This window comes from Arachis hypogaea, chromosome 17, assembly GCF_003086295.3.
Source record: "Arachis hypogaea cultivar Tifrunner chromosome 17, arahy.Tifrunner.gnm2.J5K5, whole genome shotgun sequence".
Lineage (NCBI taxonomy): Eukaryota > Viridiplantae > Streptophyta > Magnoliopsida > Fabales > Fabaceae > Arachis > Arachis hypogaea.
This window is the reverse complement of record NC_092052.1, coordinates 118778538-118795745: the sequence shown is the minus strand read 5'-3', so window position 1 is coordinate 118795745 and position 17208 is coordinate 118778538. Positions and strand designations below refer to the sequence as shown.

The window sequence follows — 17208 nt, the reverse complement described above, 5'->3', positions numbered from 1 at the left end:
CTATTTTACGTACTTTTAGTGAATGGTTTAACGTATTTTTTTATCTGTTTTTGTGTATGTTTGCATGTTTGGAAGTGAGTTTGTATACATATAAATTTTGTACTGTATTTCAAGTGAACTCATATTTGGGTGTATATGGCCGATTTTTTTGTGTATATCAATCGAATTCAAATGTGACTGGTGCTCCTAGTGACATTTTGAACTTAAATATCATTATGAACTCATATAATGTCATGTAATCCAAAAAAAAATACAGGTGTATGTGTTTGGTATATATATCAATAGTATTCAAATGTAACTGGTACTGTTGTACTTGTGCTTGAGCTTGTAGTGTCATTATATGCATGCTTGGTTGACTTGAATATCCTTTTGAACTCATATAATGTCGTGTAATCGAAAAAATAATAAATGTGTATGTGACTGGATTTTGGTTTATATAGCTGGTATTTGGGTGTATCTGGCAGTTATTTTGGTGTATGTTGCTGGTATTTGGGTGTATGTGGCTGAGATTTGGCTGGTATTTTTATCTATTAACAATATTTCTTATTCCTTACGGTAAAAATGACAAGAAAGAGCTAAGGTGAAAAAAAAAATACAATGTAAGCACATATATATATCTTAGACCAAGTCAATTTTTTTTAGTATAAATATAGCTTATTCAAATGACTCTCATTTTGCTTTGTTTACAGTAAACAAAGGATTTGAGATGCTCCACGCGACTATTGAATGAAAAGTTTGAAAAAATGAGCGAAGCAAAGAAGACTATTGTTCAGGAACTAGGATTTGGTGGTCTGGTGCACATCCCGCCGATGAATGTGCCACATAAACTGTTGAAGGAGTTGGCTAATTCCTTTAATTTGGACAAAAACAAATTGAACACAAGACACGGTTCGTTGAAAATTAAACCCAAAAAAATAGGAGCTGCCCTTAGCCTCAATGCATCAGGTAACTGATTACAGAAAATCTCTATACTTGCATTCTCTACAATCTATTCTTTCTATTATATTATTCTGACCTCATGTAATCAAGAAATAAATTTAGGTGTATATGGTTGATATTTGGGTGTATTTCAAGTGATTTGGAGTGTAAATAGTTTTCTTTTTTATAGGAGACCTATTTTTCGAAAAAGTGAGTTTTAAAGAACTTTCTGAGGAGAACAAAGAGATTTTAGGAAGTTCTAGAAAAAAATATTAAAGAATCTAACCGATCAGATGATGGATATCGGTGTTGACAATGATCAAGATTGCCTAATGTTCAAGAGGATTTTTATCCTCTATATTCAAATGGCGTTCTTCTTGCCAACTACCATAAACAAAGTATCTCCTATCTACCTGGCTACAATTTTTCAACTGGACAACATAACGGAGTGCAACTGGGACAGCCATGTCCTCAATTTCATCATCAAAGGCATAGCCAATTACCGTTTGAAAAAGAAAAAAGTCGATTGATGGCTGCCTCTATGCCTTGATGATAGTATATTTTCATCTAACAAAATACACAGACAAGAAAGGAGAAGCAATTCTTGGACTACCCTGGGTTAGCCATTGGAATAGGGAGCTACTGGTTGCGAGGATCAGAGTAGAAATTGATGGTAATATGGTAACTGAACAGAATACTTTCTCTAATTTAGGTGTATTTTATTTATGTAGATGGTGTAAACTAATGTTTCAACTATTTCAGGGCATCGTCAAGAAGGCAAAAGTGAAAAAGAAATTAAAAAAAATGAAAGAGAAACAAAAGAAAGAAAAAAGAAAAAGACAAAAAAGAAAAAGGAAAGTTCATCCGAGGGTGATTCATCAAAGAGTAAATTTGTTTTTTTCTCTAAGTCTGAGTCTGAACAAGACTCAGAGGAACCAACAAAAACAAGAAAATAATCCACCAGAACAGCTAAAAAGTAAGTAATATTTTTGGGTGTATTTTGTCATTTTTATAGTATTTTTTGCTAATGATTGTTTGTTTTCCAGAATGGTATCCAAAAAAATGAAACAGATTGTGGAGGATTCCTCTTCAGAAAGTGAAAGTGAATCCAATGATGAGTAAGATTCTGAAATTTTCATTGCATTGCTTTCTTTTCTGTTTATTATCAAAATTTGATGTATTAACAGAGTATTTCTCATTTAATTTTAGAAGTGAAGAATCGTCACCAATAATAAAACAAAAATCAAAGAAAAAATTCAGACTCCATCCAAAAAGTATGCATTGCTTTTGGGAGTATTTTATTATCAGTTTTGTTGTGTTTGTCTGATTCATACATTTTTTTATTTCCAGGACGCAATCCAAAAAAAGAAAGCACATTGTTGAGGATTCGTCTTCTTAAGAAAAATTGAATTCTATGATGTGTAAGATACGTTGTAAACCTATCTTACCCTTTATCATCAAAATTTTATTTGTTAACATGTTCTTTTGCATGTACTATGAGAACTAATGTAAGAACTGAAGAAATAGAAGAATTCTTCAGAGAATCAAAAAAGAAAAAAAATAATTGAAAAGGCTGCACAGCGGTATGTTGAATTTGGGTGTATATTGCTGATTTTAAGGTGTTTTTTGTTGCTAATAATTGTTTCTGCTTTTCCAAGATGAAGGAAGCTGGGTTCCCATCGACGGAAGGTCACTATGATTCATCCGAAACGTAAGATCCTTTATTTGATAGAATTTCGAGATCCTGATTTAATTAAATAGTATTTTTACTGAATGATGTTTATTCTATGCTTAGAATGCCGGAGGTGAACTTAAGAAGCAAAAATGATCCTATGTTTCAAACACAAATGGATCAAAGCAGCGTAAACAAACCCACGAATAGCATGTAATTTCTGTTTCTAATACCATTTGCTAACTTCTTTTGTTACCATCTGCTTCTAATTTTGTCTATATATTTTTTAGAAAAAAATCCTTTAATGTTTTATTCAAGAAAAAAAGGCAGCAAAAAAAAAAAAAAGAAAAATCTGCAACTATGTTCTCAAAAAATAGAGCATGTGTTTCTTTTCAATGCTTCAGGTATATTTTGACATTATTTTGGTGGATTTCTGGTTGGGTCTGGAAGAAGAATCAATCATTGACCCAGCTCAACAGAAGATGATCATTGTTCGAATGGAGACACATTCTCAATCTGAACCACTTGATATGTGAGTTTTACAACTAAATTTTAATCTTCTAATCATCTATTTTAACGGAGTTTTTTAACTTTTTATTTGTTTCTTTTTTAGAGTTTCGATTCAAGTATGCATGCCTCCGCCGCAGACAACAGCAGCAAGCCCTATGCAAATTGAACCATCCCCCCAAAGTCTCTGAGCAAGAAAATTAGCGAAAAAACAATTAAGGGGTAAGGAACAATATTCGGGTGTATTTTGTTATTATTTGGGTGTATTTTTTTCTTATTTTGGTGTATCTCATTTGAATTGAGGTGAAATTAGTTTTTTTTATAATTTAAATCCTTTTCTCTAATCCTGCAGCACTCCACAACCCCAGCAACCTACTGAAAGCATACTCACAGTGCCACCAACTCCTTCTAAAATGTAAGTTCTACACAGTATAACTCTCTTTCGATAACATTCATCTATTCTTATTCTTATAGTATCTTATATGTCAACACGCAATAATCCACCCCCTGAAGCCACTACTACATTGATGATGATTGCCAACACAACATCCTATGTACCAAAACAATTTTCAACGCCATCAAAAAATGCTGACTCAGGAGGTGCGACCAGAATCTGAGAAGGGAAAAAGTCCTGAGACACCAATGCTAATTGAAGAACTAGAGGAGCTGGTGGATCAAATTGCAAACACTAGGGTTGCGGCAGCATTAAATTTCGCAGAGGATAAAAGTCCCCTGCTCGAAAAGTAGCCTGCCGACCAAATTTTTGAAAAGTTTGAAACTCCTGCAAGGAGGAAGGAATTGTCGGCCAACATGAAAGAAAAGTGCTACCTTTGGGCTACACATGTAAAGATCTATGAAGATGGAGGTACTAATGAGTATGAACCAGTGTGCATCCTCAATGCCCAACAACCATTGCAATTGTCAAAAATCCACTTCGCGTCTCTAAAAGCTAGTACATATATTAAAGCTGAGGTAATATTAGAATAAGATCAATGATTTTATTATGAGCTGTGACTGCAATGTTGATTGATGTGATTAATTTAGATTTTTTATTTTTCTAGATTGTCACTGCTATGTGTCTGATTCTGAACAAACAAAATATTAGAAGATTTGAAAAACAAATTTACTATCTCTCCCTACTATTGAGTTCAATACACCATACCACAATCTAGAAAAACAAAAAATCCAAATTAATTACATCAATCAACATTGCAGTCACAGCTCATAATAAAATCATTAATCTTATTCTAATATTACCTCAGCTTCGATATATGTACTAGTTTTTAAAGACGCGAAGTGAATTTTTGACAATTGCAATGGTTGTTGGGCATTGAAGATGCACACTGCCTCATACTCATTAGTACCTCCATCCTCATAGGTCTTTATATGTGTGGTCCAAAGGTAGCACTTTTCTTTCATGTCGGCCGACAATTCCTTCCTCCTTGCAGGAGTTTCAAACTTTTAAAAAATTTGGTCGGCAGACTGCTTTTCGAGCGGTGAACTTTTATCCTTTGCGAAATTTAATGCTGCCGCAACCCCAGTGTTTGTAATTCGCTCCACCAGGTCTTCTAATTCTTCAATTAGTATTGGTGTCTCAAGACTTTTCACTTCTCAGATCCTGCTCCCCCCCTCCCGAGTCTGCGTTTCTTCCTGACTTGAATCAGTGAAACCAAGGCTGAATGATGGCGTCGAAAATTGTTTTGGTACATAGGATGATGTGTTGGCGATTATCATCAATGCAGCAGTGGCTTCAGCGGGTGTATTACTGCGTGTTGACATATAAGATACTATAAAAATAAGAATAGACGAATGATATCGAAAGAGAGTTATACTGTATATAACTTACATTTTAGAAGGAGCTGGTAGCATTGTGGGTGTGCTTTCAGAAGGTTGGTGGGGTTGTGGAGTGTTGCAAGGTTAGAGAAAATGATTTAAATTATAAAAAAACTAATTTCACCTCAATTCAGATGTGATATACCAAAATAAGAAAAAATACACTCAAATAATAACCAAATACACCCGAATATTATTCCTTACCGCTTAATTGTTTCTTCGTTAATTTTCTTGCTCGGAGACTTTGGGGGGGGGGATGGTTCAATTTGCATAGGGCTTGCTGCTGTTGTCTGCGACGGAGGCATGGATACTTGAATCGAAACTCTAAAAAAAACAAATAAAAAGTTAAAAAACTCCGTTAAAATAGATGATTAGAAGGTTAAAATTTAGTTGTAAAACTCACATATTAAGCGGTTCAAATTGTGAATGTGTCTCTATCCGAACAATGATCATCTTCTGTTGAGTTGGGTCACTGACAAATTCTTCTTCCAGACCCAACCTAAAATCCATGAAAATAATGTCAAAATACACCTGAAACATTGAAAAGAAACACAGGCTCTGTTTTTGAGAACTTATGTAGTTGCAGATTTTTCTTTTTTTTCTGCTTTTTGTTTCTTGAATAAAATATTAAAGGGCTTTTCTTTTTCAAAAAAAAAAATATATACAGCATTAGAAGCAAATGGTAACAAAAGAATCTAGCAAAATTTAGCAAATGGTATTAAAAACAGAAATTACATGCTATTCGTTGGTTTGTTTACGCTGCTTTGATCCGTTTGTGTTTGAAACACATGATCATTTTCGCTTCCTAAGTTCACCTCCGGCATTCTAAGCATAGAATAAACATCATTCAGTAAAATACTATTTAATTAAATCAGGATCTCGAAATTCTATCAAATAAAGGATCTTACGTTTCGGATGAATCATAGTAACCTTCCGTCGATGGAAACCCAACTTCCTTCATCTTGGGAAAGCAGAAACAATTATTAGCAACAAAAACACCTTAAAATCAGCAATATACACCCAAATTCAACATACCGTTGTGCAGCCTTTTCATTGGTTTTTTTTCTGTTTTGATTCTCTGAAGAATTCTTCTATTTCTTCAGTTCTTACATCAGTTCTCATAGTACATGCAAAAGAACATGTTAACAAATAAAATTTTGATGATAAAGGGTAAGATAGCTGTACAACGTATCTTACACATCATAGAATTCTATTTTTTCTTAAGAAGACGAATCCTCAACAATGTGCTTTCTTTTTTTGGATTGCGTCTTGGAAATAAAAAAAAGTATGAATCAGACAAACACAACAAAACTGATAATAAAATACTCCCAAAAACGATGCATACTTTTTGGATGGAGTCTGAATTTTTTCTTTGATTTTTTTTTATTATTGGTGACGATTCTTCACTTCTAAAATTAAATGAGAAATACTCTGTTAATACATCAAATTTTGATAATAAACAGAAAAGAAAGTAATACAATGACAATTTCAGAATCTTACTCATCATCGGATTCACTTTCACGTTCTGAAGAGGAATCCTCAACAATCTGTTTCATTTTTCTGGATACCATTCTGGAGAGCAAACAATCATTAGCAAAAAATGCCTAAAAATGACAAAATACACCAAAAAATATTACTTACTATTTAGCTGTCCTGGTGGGTTGTTTCGTTTTTTTGTTGGTTTCTCTGAGTCTTGTTCAAATTTAGAGGAAAAAACAAATTCACACTCCTATGAATCACTCTCGGATGAACTTATCTTCTTTGTCTTTTTCTTTTTTTTTCTTTCTTTTCTTTTTTCTTTCATTTTCTTCAATTTCTTTTTCACTTCTACTCTTGACGATTCCCCAAAACAGTTGAAACGTTAGTTTACACCATCTACATAAATAAAATACACCCAAATTAGATTACCATATGACCATCAATTTCTGCTCTAATCCTCGCAACCATTAGCTCCCTATTCCAATGGCTAACCTGGGGCAATCCAGGGATTGCTTCTCCTTTCTTGTCTGTGTTTTGTTAGATGAAAATTTACTATCATCAAGGCATAGAGGCAGCTATCAATCGATTTTTTCTTTTTCAAACGGTGATTGGTTATGCCTTTGATGATGAAATTGAAGACATGACTGCCCCAGTTGCACTCCGTTATGTTGTCCAGTTGAAAAATTTGAATCAAGTGGACAAGAGATACTTTGTTTATGGTAGTTGGCAAGAAGAACTCCATTTAAATATAGAGAATGAAAATCCTCTTGAACATTAGGCGATCTTGATCGTTATCAACACCGATATCCATCATCTGATCGGTCAGATTCTTTAATGTTTTCCCCTGGAACCTTCTAAAAATCTCTTTGTCTCCTTAAAAAGTTCTTTAAAACTCACTTTTTTGGGAAATAGGTCTCCTATAAAAAAAAAAAACCAATTACACTCCAAATCACTTGAAATACACCCAAATACCAGCCATATACACCTAAATTTATTTCTTGATTACATGAGATCAGAATAATATATTAGAAATAATATATTACAAAGAATGCAAGTATAGAGGTTTTATGTAATGAATTACCTGATGCATTGAGGCCAAGGGCAACTCCTATTTTTTTGGTTTAATTTTCAACGAACCGTGCCTTGTGTCCAATTTGTTTTTGTCCAAATTAAAAGAATTAGCAAACTCCTTCAACAGTTTGTGTGGCACATTCATCGGTGGGATGTGCATCAGAACACCAAATCCTAGTTTCTGAACAATGGGCTTCTTTGGCTCGCTCATTTTTTGAAACTTTTCATTCAATAGTCGCGTGGAGCATCTCAAATCCTCTGTTTGCTGTAAACAAAGCAAAATAAGAGTCATTCAAATAAGCTATATTTATACTAGAAAAAATTGACTTGTTTTAAGATATATATATATATATATATATATATATATATATATATATATATATATATATATATCTATGTGTGTGTGTGTTCTAAGAAAAAAAATTTTTATATTAGGGTTTAGGGTTTAGGGTTTAGTGTATGTGTGTGCTTACATTGTATTGTTTTTCCACCTTGGCTCTTACTTGTCATTTTTACTGTAAGAAATAAAAAATATTGTTAATAGATAAAAATACCAGCCAAATTACAGTCACATACACCCAAATAACTGCGATACACTCAAATACCAACTACATACACCCAAATCCAGTCACATATACATTTATTATTTTTTCGATTACACGACATTATATGAGTTCAAAATGATATTCAAGTCAACCAAACATGCATACAATGACACTACAAGCTCAAGCACAAGTACAACAATACCAGTTACACTTGAATACTCTTAAAATATATACCAAACACATACACTTGTATTTTTTTTATTATTACATGACATTATATGAGTTCAAAATGATATTTAAGTTCAAAATGTCACTAGAAGCACCAGTCACATTCGAATTCGATTGATATACACCAAAAAATCGACTATATATACCCAAATATGAATTCACTTGAAATACAATACAAAGTTTATATGTATACAAACTCACTTCCAAACATGCAAACATGTACAAAAACAAATGGAAAAATACGTTAAACCATTCACTAAAAGTAGGAAAACAATATAACCGACTTGAACAGTTTCACCATAAAGGTAATATCTACTTTAAACCAAGAACATATAATGAATCTACTTAATAAAAGAGAAATACAACAATATAATGCTTCGCCTTCGAAATCAGAAAGAGAAATCTAAGAAACCTAGAACATTAGTGAAAAAGTACCTTGAATAATGTTTCTTCTTTCTTTTTGGTGTTTTTTTATGGAGATTTTGATGTTTGCTTGTTGATTTCGTTGACCGTTGGTGAGGAGTTTGAAAGTTTATTCAGAGTTTTCAAATGTGCCTTGAATCTCGACGATTGTGATTTTGATTGAGGAGGAAGCAGAGTCGTTCATAATGGTGAGTAGCGCTCTTTGGAAACGGTTGAGTAACGCACGTGTTTAACACACTTTACTTGGATGAGAGTAGTTTTTGTTAGACTTGACCTAACTTGTAAAACTTATAAACCAAAAAAACTTGTATGTGTAGCATAACTGTTTAATAATTGATGAGCGGATAATTTATACATTTTTTGGCATTGTTTTTAGTATGTTTTTAGTAGAATCTAGTTACTTTTAGGGATATTTTCATTAGTTTTTATGTTAAATTCACATTTCTGGACTTTACTATGAGTTTGTGTGTTTTTCTGTGATTTCAGGTATTTTCTGACTGAAATTGAGGGACTTGAGCAAAAATCAGATTCAGAGGTAGAAGAAGGACTGCTGATGCTGTTGGATTCTGACCTCCCTGCACTCAAAGTAGATTTTCTGGTGCTACAGAACTCAAAATGGTGTGCTTCCAATTGCGTTGAAAAGTAGACATCCAGGGCTTTCCAGCAATATATAATAGTCTATACTTTTGCCGAGTTTAGACAACGTAAAAGGGCATTGAACGCCAGTTCTACGCTGCTGTCTGGAGTTAAACGTCAGAAACACGTTACAAGCCAGAGTTGAACGGCAGAAATACGTTACAAACTGGCGTTCAACTCCAGAAAGAGCCTCTGCATGTGTAACATTCAAGCTCAGCCCAAGCACACACCAAGTGGGCCCCGGAAGTGGATTTATGCATCAATTACTTACTTCTGTAAACCCTAGTAACTAGTTTAGTATAAATAGGACTTTTTACTATTGTATTAGACATCTTTTGATCATTTTGAGATCTCTAGACCTCCATGGGAGGCTGGCCACTCGGCCATGCTTACGCTATATTCACTTATGTATTTTTCAACGGTAGAGTTTCTGCACTCCATAGATTAAGGTGTGGAGCTCTGCTGTTCCTCATGAATTAATGCAAAGTACTACTATTTTTCTATTCAATTCAACTTATCCCGCTTCTAAGATATTCATTCGCACTTCAACATGAATGTGATGAACGTGACAATCATCATTATTCCCTATGAACGCGTGCCTGACAACTACTTCTGTTCTACCTTAGATTGAATGAGTATCTCTTAGATCTCTTAATCAGAATCTTCGTGGTATAAGCTAGATTGATGGCGGCATTCATGAGAGTCCGGAAAGTCTAAATCTTGTATGTGGTATTCCGAGTAGGACTCTGGGATTGAATGACTGTGACGAACTTCAAACTCGCGAGTGCTGGGCGTAGTGACAGACGCAAAAGGAGGGTGAATCCTATTCCAGTATGATCGAGAACCTCAGATGATTAGTCGTGCTGTGACAGAGCATTTGGACCATTTTCACAAGAGGATAGAATGCAGCCATTGGCTGGTGACGTTGCAACGGAGGATGGGCGCGTTGCAACGTTGGCTAGGGGCGTTGCAACGGAGGCAGGTCGCGTTGCCACGGTTGCTGGTGACGTTGCAACGGAGGCAGGGCGCGTTGCAACGGATGCTGGTGACGTTGCAACGGATGCTGGTGACGTTGCAACGGAGGCAGGGCGCGTTGCAACGTTGGCTGGGAGCGTTGCAACGGATGCTGGTGACGTTGCAACGGAGGCAGGGCGCTTTGCAACGTTGGCTGGGGGCGTCGCAACGGAGGCAGGTCGCGTTGCCACGGTTGCTGGTGACGTTGCACGGTGATGCCTCCAGACGATTAGCCATACAGTGACAGCGCATCGGACCATTTTTCAGAGAGGATGAAAAGTAGCCATTGACAACGGTGATGTCCTTACATAAAGCCAGCCATGGAAAGGAGTAGGATTGATTGGATGAAGACAGCAGGAAAGCAGAAGTTCAGAGGGACGAAAGCATCTCTATACCTTTATCTGAAATTCTCACCAATGATATACATAAGTATTTCTATCTTTATTTTCTGTTTATTCAAAAACTCCATAACTATTTGATATCCGCCTGACTGAGATTTACAAGGTGACCATAGCTTGCTTCAAGCCGACAATCTCCGTGGGATCGACCCTTACTCACGTAAGGTTTATTACTTGGACGACCCAGTGCACTTGCTGGTTAGTTGTATCGAAGTTGTGAATGAAAAACGATTTATTAAGACGTGCGTACAGAATTTTTGGCGCCGTTGCCTGAGATCACAATTTTGTGCACCAAGTTTTTGGCGCCGTTGCCAGGGATTGTTCGAGTTTGGACAACTGACGGTTCATCTTGTTGCTCAGATTAGGTAATTTTCTTTTTGTTTTATTTTCAAAAATTTTTCAAAAATATTTCAAAAAAATCTCTCCTTTATTTTTGAAAAAAAAATATATAAAAATTCTTTTCAAAAATATATTTTTCTTCAGAATTTTTAAGAATGAATTCTAGTGTTTCATGATGATTTGTTGAATCCTAGCTGGCTGTAAGCCATGTCTAATCTTTTGGACTGGGATTTCAACTTATCATCACAAGAGCTTGTTAATTCTCACACACTTAGTTGCTCTATACATGGAAAGTATAAATATCTTCTAAAGCTTGACTGGCTATTAAGCCATGTCTAACCCTCAGATTGGAGCTTTAGACTAAAAAGCAAGATTCCTGGAATTCATATTAAAAATTTTAAAATCCTTATTTTTCTTTTTCAAATAATTTTCGAAAAATACCAAAAAAAATTAAAAAAAATCATAAAAATAAAAAATATTTCATGTTTCTTGTTTGAGTCATGAGTCAAATTTTAAGTTTGGTGTCAATTGCATGTTCATCTTGCATTTTTCGAAAAAAATCATGCATTCATGGTGTTCTTCATGATCTTAAAGTTGTTCTTGGTAAGTCTTCTTGTTTGATCTTGATGTTTTCTTGTTTTGTGTCTTTTCTTGTTTTTCATATGTATTTTTGCATTCTTAGTGTCTAAGAATTAAAGATTTCTAAGTTTGGTGTCTTGCATGTTTTCTTTGCATATAAAATTTTTAAAAATATGTTCTTGATGTTCATCATGATCTTCAAAGTGTTCTTGGTGTTCATCTTGACATTCATAGCATTCTTGCATGCATTCATTGTTTTGATCCAAAATCTTCATGCATTGCATCATTTTCATGTTTTTCTCTCTCATCATTAAAAATTCAAAAATAAAAAAATATCTTTTCCTTTTTCTCTCTTAAAATTTCAAAAATTAGATTTGACTTTTTCAAAACTTTTTAAAATTTAGTTGTTTCTTATGAGTCAAATCAAATTTTTAATTTAAAAATTTTATCTTTTTCAAAATCTTTTTCAAAAATCAAATATTTTTTATTTTTCTTAGTTATTTTCGAAAATTTTAAAAATATTTTTCAAAAATCTTTTTTTTATCTTTATCACATAATTTTCGAAAATAACATCATTAATTAATGTTTTGATTCAAAAATTTCAAGTTTGTTACTTACTTGTTAAGAAAGATTCAAACTTTAAGTTCTAGAATCATATTTTGTGATTTCTTGTTAATCAAGTCATTAATTATGATTTTAAAAATCAATTCTTTCTCAAAACTAATTTCAATCATATCTTTTCAAAAATATCTTCTTATCTTATCTTTTTCAAAAATTTGACTTTAAAATATCTTTTCTAACTTCTTATCTTCTTATCTTTTCAAAAATTGATTTTCAAAATTTGTTTCAACTAACTAACTAACTTTTTGTTTGTTTCTTATCTTTTTCAAAACTACCTAACTAACTCTCTCTCTCTCTAATTTTCGAAAATATCTCCCTCTTTTTCAAAAATTCTTTTTAATTAACTAATTATTTTAATTTTTGATTTTAATTTTCGAAAATTACTAACCTTTTTCAAAAATAATTTTCGAAAATCACTAACTCTTTTTCAAAAAAATAATTTTTGAAAATTCTCTCTCTCTCTCATCTCCTTCTATTTATTTAATTATTAACATCTCTTCCTCACTCACAAAAAAATCCGAACTCTCTCTCTCTCTCTCTCTCTCTGAGTTCAGATTTTCTCTTCTTCTTTTCTTCTACTCACATAAGGGAACCTCTATACTTGGGCAAAAAGGATCCCTATTATTATTATTTTTCTGTCCCTCTTTTTCATATGAGCAGGAGCAAGGACAAGAATATTCTTGTTGAAGCAGATCCAGAACCTGAAAGGACTCTAAAGAGGAAACTAAGAGAAGCTAAATTACAACAATCCAGCAAGCACCTTTCAGAAATTTTTGAACAGGAAGAGGAGTTGGCAGCCGAAAATAATAATAATACAAGGAGAATGCTTGGTGACTTTACTGCACCTAATTCCAATTTACATGGAAGAAGCATCTCCATCCCTACCATTGGAGCAAACAATTTTGAGCTGAAACCTCAATTAGTTTCTCTAATGCAGCAGAACTGCAAGTTCCATGGACTTTCATCTGAAGATCCTTTTCAGTTCTTAACTGAATTTTTGCAGATCTGTGATACTGTTAAGACTAATGGAGTAGATCCTGAAGTCTACAGGCTCATGCTTTTCCCTTTTGCTGTAAGAGACAGAGCTAGAGTATGGTTGGACTCTCAACCCAAAGATAGCCTGAACTCTTAGGATAAGCTGGTCACGGCTTTCTTAGCCAAGTTCTTTCCTCCTCAAAAGCTGAGCAAGCTTAGAGTGGATGTTCAAAGCTTCAGACAGAAAGAAGGTGAATCCCTCTATGAAGCTTGGGAGAGATACAAGCAACTGACCAAAAAGTGTCATTCTGACATGCTTTTAGAATGGACCATCCTGGATATATTCTATGATGGTCTGTCTGAATTAGCTAAGATGTCATTGGATACTTCTGCAGGTGGATCCATTCACCTAAAGAAAACGCCTGCAGAAGCTCAAGAACTCATTGACATGGTCGCTAATAACCAGTTCATGTACACTTCTGAGAGGAATCCTGTGAGTAATGGGACGCCTCAGAAGAAGGGAGTTCTTGAAATTGATACTCTGAATGCCATATTGGCTCGGAATAAAATATTGACTCAGCAAGTCAATATGATTTCTCAGAGTCTGAATGAAATGCAAGCTGCATCCAACAATACTCAAGAAGCATCTTCTGAAGAAGAAGCTTATGATCCTGAAAACCCTGCAATAGCAGAGGTGAATTACATAGGTGAACCATATGGAAACACCTATAATCCCTCATGGAGAAATCACCCAAATCTCTCATGGAAGGATCAATAAAAGCCTCAACAAGGCTTTAATAATGGTGAAAGAAACAGGTTTAGCAATAGCAAGCCTTTTCCATCATCCACTCAGCAACAGACAGAGAACTCTGAACAAAATACTTCTAATTTAGCAAACTTAGTCTCTGATCTATCTAAGGCCACTGTGAGTTTCATGAATGAAACAAGATCCTCCATTAGAAATTTGGAAGCACAAGTGGGCCAGCTGAGTAAAAGAGTCACTGAAATCCCTCATAGTACTCTCCCAAGCAATACAGAAGAAAATCCAAAAGGAGAGTGCAAGGCCATTGAAATGACCATCATGGCCGAAACCACAAAAGAGGAGGAGGACGTGAATGCCAAGGAGGAAGACCTCCTGGGACGTCCAGTGATCAATAAGGAGCTTCCCTCTGAGGAACCAAAAGAGTCTGAGACTCATCTAGAGACCATAGAGATTCCATTGAACCTCCTTATGCCATTCTTGAGCTCTGATGAGTATTCCTCTTCTGAAGAGAATGAGGATGTTACTAAGGAGCAAGTTACCAAGTACCTTGGTGCAATCATGAAGCTGAATGCCAAATTATTTGGTATTGAGACTTGAGAAGATGAACTTCCCTTGTTCACCAATGAACTAAGTGATCTGGATCAACTGACATTGCCTCAGAAGAAACAGGATCCTGGAAAGTTCCTAATAACTTGTACCATAGGCACCATGATCTTTGAAAAGGCTCTGTGTGACCTTGGTTCAGGGATAAACCTTATGCCCCTCTCTGTAATAGAGAAACTGAGAATCTTTGGGGTGCAAGCTGCTAAAATCTCATTAGAGATGACAGACAATTCAAGAAAAGAGGCTTATGAACAAGTAGAGGACGTGTTAGTAAAGGTTGAAGGCCTTTACATCCCTGCTGATTTCATAATCCTGGATACTGGGAAGGATGAGGATGAATCCATCATCCTTGGAAGACCCTTCCTAGCCACAGCAAGAGCTGTGATTGATGTTGACAGAGGTGAATTAGTCCTTCAATTGAATGAGAACTCCCTTGTGTTTACAACTCAAGGACATCCTTCTGTAAACATGGAAAAGAGGCACAGTAAGCTTCTCTCAAAATAGAGTCAACCAGAGCCCCCACAGTCAAACTCTAAGTTTGGTGTTGGGAGTCTCAACAATGCTCTGAACATCTGTGAGGCTCCATGAGAGCCCACTGTCAAGCTATTGACATTAAAGAAGCGCTTGTTGGGAGGCAACCCAATTTTTATTTATCTAATTTAAATTTATTTTTATTGTTATTTCATGTTTTATTAGGTTCATGATCATGTGGAGTCACAAAATAAATAGAAAAATCAGAAACAGAATCAAAAACAGCAGAAGAAAAATCACACCCTGGAGGAGGATCTTACTAGCGTTTAAACGCCAGTAAGGAGCATCTGTCTGGCGTTCAACGCCAGAACAGAGCATGTTTCTGGCGTTGAATGCCAGAAACAAGCAGCATCCTGGCGTTCAGACGCCAGAAATGCACAGTGAGGAAAGCTGGCGCTGAACGCCAGAAACAAGCATCTGGCTGGCGTTCAACGCTAGAAATATGCTATATCTGGGCGCTGAATGCCCAGAACAAGCATCAATCCGGCGTTTAAACGCCAGAATTGCATGCAAAGGCATTTTACATGCCTAATTGGTGCAGGGATGTAAATCCTTGACACCTCAAGATCTGTGGACCTCACAGGATCATCTCAGGATCTGTGGACCCCACAGGATCCCCACCTTCCCTCCTCATAATCCTAGTTTTTTTTCCCACATCTTCTTCTTCATCTATTCTTTCTTCTTTTGCTCGAGGGCGAGCAACATTCTAAGTTTGGTGTGGTAAAAGCATTGCTTATTTTGCTTTTCCATAACTATTGATGGCACCTAAGGCCAGAGAAACCTCAAAAAAAAAAAAAAGAGAGAGAGAGAAGAGAAAAGGGAAAACAAAAGCTTCCACCTCCAAGTCATGGGAGATGAAAAGATTCATCTCAAGGGTCTATAGCTCAGTGGTAGAATATGTGGCTGCAAATCAAGAGATCCCTGAAATACCTCAGGGGATACATTTTCCTCCACACAATTATTGGAAGCAACTGAGGATAGAAATACCAAAAATCACTAGGGATCAAGCCACAAAGGCAAGGAAGAGACATAGAAGAGCTTAAGGACATCATTGGTTCCTCAAGAAGAAAACGCCACCATCACTAAGGTGGACTCATTCCTTGTTCTTAAATTCTCTGTTTTTCGTTTTCTTTATGATTAAGTGCTTATCCATGTTTGTGTCTTATTACATGATCATTAGTATTTAGTGACTTTGTCTTAAAGTTATGAATGTCCTATGAATCCATCACCTCTCTTAAATGAAAAATGTTTTAATTCAAAAGAACAAGAAGTACATGAGTTTCGAATTTATCCTTGAACTTAGTTTAATTATATTGATGTGGTGACAATGCTTCTTGTTTTCTGAATGAATGCTTGAACAGTGCATATGTCTTTTGAAGTTGCTGTTTATAAATGTTAAATATGTTGGCTCTTGAAAGAATGATGACAAGGAGACATGTTATTTGATAATCTGAAAAATCATAAAAATGATTCTTGAAGCAAGAAAAAGCAGCAAAGAACAAAGCTTACAGAAAAAATAGCGAAAAAAAAAAAGAGAAAAAGCAAGCAGAAAAAGCCAAAAGCTCTTAAAACCAAGAGGCAAGAGCAAAAAGCCAATAACCCTTAAAACCAAAAGGCAAGGGTAATAAAAAGGATCCCAATGCTTTGAGCATCAGTGGATAGGAGGGCCTAAAGGAATAAAATCTTGGCCTAAGCGGCTAAACCAAGCTGTCCCTAACCATGTGCTTGTGGCGTGAAGGTGTCAAGTGAAAACTTGAGACTGAGCAATTAAAGTCAAGGTCCAAAGCAAAAGAAGAGTGTGCTTAAGAACCCTAGACACCTCTAATTGGGGACTTTAGCAAAGCTGAGTCACAATCTGAAAAGGTTCACCCAATTATGTGTTTGTGGCATTTATGTATCCGGTGGTAATACTGGAAAACAAAGTGCTTAGGGCCACGGCCAAGACTCATAAAGTAGTTGTGTTCAAGAATCATCATACTGAACTAGGAGAATCAATAACACTATCTGAACTCTAAGTTCCTATAGATGCCAATCATTCTGAACCACAATGGATAAAGTGAGATGCCAAAACTA

General features: G+C 35.3%; 1 non-coding gene across 1 annotated transcript; it reads right to left on the bottom strand.

Annotated features, from left to right (window-relative positions):
- Positions 1 to 13449: 13449 nt before the first annotated feature.
- On the bottom strand, positions 13450 to 13553 carry LOC112768872 (small nucleolar RNA R71). The gene has a single exon (XR_003186252.1). It is a non-coding gene; the product is annotated as a small nucleolar RNA R71 (small nucleolar RNA).
- Positions 13554 to 17208: the final 3655 nt, after the last annotated feature.